Here is a 6,703-nt window from a genome sequence, read left to right on the forward strand (position 1 = left end):
GCTCCCTCAGTACTGACCCTCCGACAGTGTGGCACTCCCTCAGTACTGACCCTCGGACAATGCAGTCCTCCCTCAACACTGAGCCTCCGACAGTGCGGCACTCCCTCAGCACTGACCCTCCAACAGTGCGGCGCTCACTCGACACTGAAACTCTGAGAACGCAATCCTCCCTAAACACTGACCCTCCGACAGTGCGGTGCTCCCTCAGCACTGACCATCCGACAGTGCAGCACTCCCTCAGTACTGACCCTCCGACAGTGCGGTGCTCCCTCAGCACTGACAATCCGACAGTGCGGCGCTCACTCGACACTGACCCTACAAACATGCAGCACTACCTCAACGCAGACACTCCGACAGTGCAGCGCTCCCTCAGCACTATCTCTTCGACATTGTGGCATTCCCCCAATACGGCATTCCCTCAACACTCACACTCCGACAATGAGGCATTCCCTCAACACTGACCCTCCAAGATTGCAGCCCTCTCTCAGAACTGACTCTCCGACAGAGCGGCAGTCCCTCAGTAGTGAGCCTCTGACAATGCGGCATTCCCTAAGCACTGACCCTCCGACAGTGCGACACTCCCACAGTACTGACTCTCTGACAGTGCAGCACTCCCTCAGTACTGACTCTCCGACAGTGCAGCGCTCCCGCAGCTCTGACCCTCCGACAGTGCAGCACTCCCTCAGCTCTGACCCTCCGACAGTGCGGCTCACCCTCAGTACTGACCCTCGGACAGTGCAGCACTCCCTCAGTACTGACTCTCCGACAGTGCAGCGCTCCCGCAGCTCTGACCCTCCGACAGTGCAGCACTCCCTCAGCTCTGACCCTCCGACAGTGCGGCTCACCCTCAGTACTGACCCTCCGACGCTGCGGCACTCCCTCAGTACTGACCCTCTGACAGTGCAGCACTCCCTCAGTACTGACCCTCTGACAGTGCAGCACTCCCTCAGTACTGACCCTCTGACAGTGCGGCGCTCCCTCAGTCATGACCCTCTGACAGTGCAGCACTACCTCAGTCATGACCCTCTGACAGTGCAGCACTCCCTCAGTCATGACCCTCCGACAGTGCAGCACTCCCTCAGCTCTGACCCTCCGACAGAGCGGCTCACCCTCAGTACTGACCCTCGGACAGTGCAGCACTCCCTCAGTACTGACTCTCCGACAGTGCAGCGCTCCCGCAGCTCTGACCCTCCGACAGTGCAGCACTCCCTCAGCTCTGACCCTCCGACAGTGCGGCTCACCCTCAGTACTGACCCTCCGACGCTGCGGCACTCCCTCAGTACTGACCCTCTGACAGTGCAGCACTCCCTCAGTACTGACCCTCTGACAGTGCAGCACTCCCTCAGTCATGACCCTCTGACAGTGCAGCACTCCCTCAGTCATGACCCTCTGACAGTGCAGCACTCCCTCAGTACTGACCCTCTGACAGTGCGGCACTCCCTCAGCACTGACTCTCCGACAGTGCAGCACTACCTCAGTACTGACCCTCTGACAGTGCAGTGCTCCCTCATTACTGACCCTCTGACAGTGCAGCACTCCCTCAGCACTGACTCTCCGACAGTGCAGCACTACCTCAGTACTGACCCTCTGACAGTGCAGTGCTCCCTCATTACTGACCCTCTGACAGTGCAGCACTCCCTCAGTACTGACCCTCCGACAGTGCGGCGCTCCCTCAGTACTGACCCTCCGACAGTGCGGCACTCCCTCAGCACTGACCCTCCAACAGTGCGGCACTCCCTGAGTACTGACCCTCTGACAGTGCAGCACTCCCTCAGTACTGACCCTCCGACAGTGCGGCACTTCCTCAACACTGACCATTCGACAGTGCGGCACTCCCTCAGTACTGACGCTCCGACAGTGCGGCGCTCCCTCAGCACTGATCCTCCGACAGTGCGGCACTCCCTCAACACTGACTATTCGACAGTGCGGCACTCCCTCAGCATTGACCCTCCGACAGTGCGGCACTCCCTCAACACTGACAATTCGACAGTGCAGCACTCCCTCAGTACTAACCCTGTGACAGTGCAGCACTCCCTCAGTACTGACCCTCTGACAGCGCAGCACTCCCTCAGTACTGACACTCCAACCATGAGGCACTCCATCAACACTGACCCTCCGAAAGTGCGGCACTCCCTCAGCGCTTACCCTCCGGCAGTGCGGCACACCCTCAGCACTGACCCTCCGACAGTGCATCACTGCCTCAGTACTGACCCTCTGACAGCGCAGCACTCCCTCAGTACTGATCCTCTAACAGTGCAGCACTCCCTCAACACTGACCCACCGACAGTGCGGCACTCCCTCAGCACTGACCCTCCGACAGTGCAGCAGTCCCTCAGTCATGACCCTCTGACAGTGCAGTGCTCCCTCAGTACTGAACCTCTGACAGTGCGGCGCTCCCTCAGTACTGAGCCTCCGACAGTAGGGCGCTCCCTCAACACTGACCCTCCGACAGTGCGGCACTTCCTCAACACTGACCATTCGACAGTGCGGCAGTCCCTCAACACTGACCATTCGACAGTGCGGTGCTCCCTCAGTACTGACCCTCCGACAGTGTGGCACTCCCTCAGCGCTTACCCTCCGGCAGTGCAGCACTCCCTCAGTACTGACCCTCCGACAGTGCGGTACTCCCTCAGCACTGACCCTCCGACAGTGCGGCACTCCCTCAGTACTGACCCTCCGACAGTGCGGAACTCCCTCAGTACTGACAGTCCGACAGTGCGGCTCTCCCTCAGTACTGAATCTCTGACAGTGCGGCACTCCCACAGTACTGACCCTCCGACAGTGCGGCACTCCCTCAGTACTGACCCTCCGACAGTGCAGCACTCCGTCAGCACAGACCCTCCGACAGTGCGGCACTCCCTCAGCGCTGACCCTCCGACAGTGCGGCACTCCCTCAGTACAGACCCTCCGACAGTGCAGCACTCCCTCAGTACTGACCCTCTGACAGTGCAGCACTCCCTCAACACAGACCCTCCGACAGTGCGGCACTCCCTCAGCACTGACCCTCCGACAGTGAGGCACTCACTCAGCACTGACCCTCCGACAGTGCAGGGCTCACTCAGTACTGACCCTCCGACAAGGCAGCAATCCCTCAATACTGACCCTGCGACAGTGCGGCGCTCCATCAGTAGTGACCCTCCGACCGTGCAGCACTCCCTCAGTATTGACCCTCCGAAAGTGTAGCGCTCCCTCAGTACTGACCCTCTAACAGTCCAGCACTCCCTCAGTACTGACCCTCCATTAGTGCGGCGCTCCCTCAGTACTGACCCTACATTAGTGCGGCGTTCAATCGACACTGAACCTCCGACCATGTGGCATTCCCTCAACATTGACCCTCTGACAGTGCAGCACTCCCTCAGTACTGAGCCTCCGACAGTACGGCGCTCCCTCAACACTGACCCTCCGACAGTGCGACACTCCCTCAGTACTGACCCTCTGACAGTGCGGCGCTCCCTCAACATTGACACTCCGACAATGCGGCGCTCCCTCTGTACTGACCCTCTGACAGTGCGGCACTACCCTCAGTACTAACCCTCCGACAGTGCGGCATTCCCTCAGCACTGACCCTCCAACAATTCGGCACTCCCTCAACACTGGCCCTACAACCATGCAGCACCACCTCAACTCTGACCCTCCGACAGTGCGGCACTCCCTCAGCACTGACTGTTCGACAGTGCAGCACTCCGTCAGTAATGATCCTCTGACAGTGCAGCACTCCCTCAGTACTGACCCTCGGACAGTGCAGCGCTCCCTCAGTACTGACCCTCCGACAGTGTAGCGCTCCCTCAATACTGACCCTCCGAGTGTGTATTGCTCTCTCAGCACTGACCCTCCGACAGTGCGGCACTCCCTCAGTACTTACCCTCCGACAGTGTGGCACTCCCTCAGTAGTGACCCTCCGGCAGTGCAGCGCTCCCTCAGCACTGACCCTCCGACAGTGCAGTGCTCCCTCAATACTGACCCTCTGACAGTGCGGCACTCCCTCAGTACTGACCCTCTGACAGTCCAGCACTCCCTCAGTACTGACCCTCCATTAGTGCGGCGTTCACTCGACACTGAACCTCCGACCATGTGGCATTCCCTTAACATTGACCCTCCGACAGTGCGGCGCTCCCTCAGTACTAACCCTCCGACAGTGCGGCATTCGCTCAGCACTGACCCTCCAACAATTCGGCACTCCCTCAACACTGGCCCTACAACCATGCAGCACTACCTCAACTCTGACCCGCCGACAGTGCGGCACTCCCTCAGCACCATCCCTTCGACATTGTGGCGCTCCCTCTACACTGACCCTCCGACAGTGCAGCACTCACTCAGTACTGACCCACCGACAGTGCGGCACTCCCTCAGTACTGACCCTCCGACAGTGTAGCACTCCCTCATTACTGACCCTCCGACAGTGCAGCACTCCCTCAGTACTGACCCTCTGAAAGTGCAACACTCCCTCAGTACTGACCCTCCGACAGTGCAGCGCTCCCTCAGTACTGACCCTCCGACAGTGCAGCACTCCCTCAGTACTGACCCTCCGACAGTGCAGCACTCCCTCAGCACTGACCCTCTGACAGTGCGGCACTCCCTCAGCACTGACCCTCTGACAGTGCAGCACTCCCTCAGTACTGACCCTCCGACAGTGCAGCACTCCCTCAGTACTGACCCTCCGACAGTGCGGCACTCCCTCAGTACTGACCCTCCGACAGTGCAGCACTCCCTCAGTACTGACCCTCCGATAGTGCAGCACTCCCTCAGCACTGACCCTCTGACAGTGCAGCACTCCCTCAGTACTGACCCTCCGACACTGCAGCGCTCCCTCTATAATGACCCTCCGACAGTGTAGCGCTCCCTCAATACTGACCCTCCGAGTGTGTATTGCTCTCTCAGCACTGACCCTCCGACAGTGCAGCACTCCCTCAGTACTGACCCTCCGACAGTGCAGCACTCCCTCAGTACTGACCCTCCGATAGTGCAGCACTCCCTCAGCACTGACCCTCTGACAGTGCGGCGCTCCCTCAGTACTGACCCTCTGACAGTGCAGCACTCCCTCAGCACTGACACTCTGACAGTGCGACACTCCCTCAGTACTGACCCTCCGACAGTGCGGCACTCCCTCAGTACTGACCCTCCGACAGTGTAGCGCTCCCTCAATACTGACCCTCCGAGTGTGTATTGCTCTCTCAGCACTGACCCTCCGACAATGCGGCACTCCCTCAGTACTTATCGTCCGACAGTGAGGCGCTCCCTCAGCACTGACCCTCCAACAGTATAGCACTCCCTCTATACTGACCCTCTGACAGTGCGGCACTCCCTCAGTACTGACCCTCTGACAGTGCGGCGCTCCCTCAGTACTGACCCTCCTACAGTGCAGCGCTCCCTCAGTACTGACCCTCTGACAGTGCAGCGCTCCCTCAGTACTGACCCTCTGACAGTGCTGCACTCCCTCAGCACTGACCCTCCGACAGTGCAGCGCTCCCTCAGTACTGACCCTCCGACAGTGCAGCACTCCCTCAGTACTGACCCTCCGACAGTGCAGCACTCCCTCAGCACTATCCCTTTGACATTGTGGCGCTCCCTCAATACTGACCCTCCGACAGTGCAGCACTCCCTCAGCACTATCCCTTCGACATTGTGGCGCTCCCTCTACACTGACCCTCCAACAGTGCAGCACTCCCTCAGTACTGACCCTCCGACAGTGTAGCGCTCCCTCAATACTGACCCTCCGACAGTGCAGCACTCCCTCAGTACTGACCATCCGACAGTGTGGCGCTCCCTCAGTACTGACCCTCCGAGTGTGTATTGCTCTCTCAGCACTGACCCTCCGACAGTGCGGCACTCCCTCAGTACTGACCCTCCGACAGTGCAGCACTCCCTCAGTATTGACCCTCCGACAGTGCAGCAATCCCTCATTACTGACCCTCCGACAGTGTGGCACTCCCTCAGTACTGACCCTCCGACACTGCAGCGCTCCCTCAATACTAACCCTCCGAGTGTGTATTGCTCTCTCAGCACTGACCCTCCGACAGTGCGGCACTCCCTCAGTACTGACCCCCCGACAGTGCAGCACTCCCTCTACACTGACCCTCCGACAGTGCAGCACTCCCTCAGCACTGACCCTCCGACAGTGCAGCACTCCCACTACACTGACCCTCCGACAGTGCAGCACTCCCTCAATACTGACCCTCCGAAAGTCCGGCGCTCCCTCAGTACTGACCCTCCGACAGTGCGGCGCTCCCTCAGTAGTGACCCTCCGACCATGCAGCACTCCCTCAGTATTGACCCTCCGACAGTGTAGCGCTCCCTCAATAATGACCCTCCGAGTGTGTATTGCTTTCTCAGCACTGACCCTCCGACAGTGCTGCACTCCCTCAGTCCTGACCCTCTGACAGTGCAGCACTCCCTCAGTACTGACCCTCCATTAGTGCGGCGTTCACTCGACACTGAACCTACGAACATGTGGCATTCCCTCAACATTGACCCTCTGACAGTGCGGCGCTCCCTCAGTACTGACCCTCTGACAGTGCGGCACTCCCTCAGTACTAACCCTCCGACAGTGCGGAATTCCCTCAGCACTGACCTTCCAACAATTCGGCACTCCCTCAACACTGGCCCTACAACCATGCAGCACTACCTCAACTCTGACCCTCCGACAGTGCGGCACTCCCTCAGCACTGACTGTCCGACAGTGCGGCACTCCCTCAGCACTGACTGT

Source organism: Carcharodon carcharias (assembly GCF_017639515.1).
Source record: "Carcharodon carcharias isolate sCarCar2 chromosome 37 unlocalized genomic scaffold, sCarCar2.pri SUPER_37_unloc_6, whole genome shotgun sequence".
Classification (NCBI taxonomy): Eukaryota; Metazoa; Chordata; class Chondrichthyes; order Lamniformes; family Lamnidae; genus Carcharodon; species Carcharodon carcharias.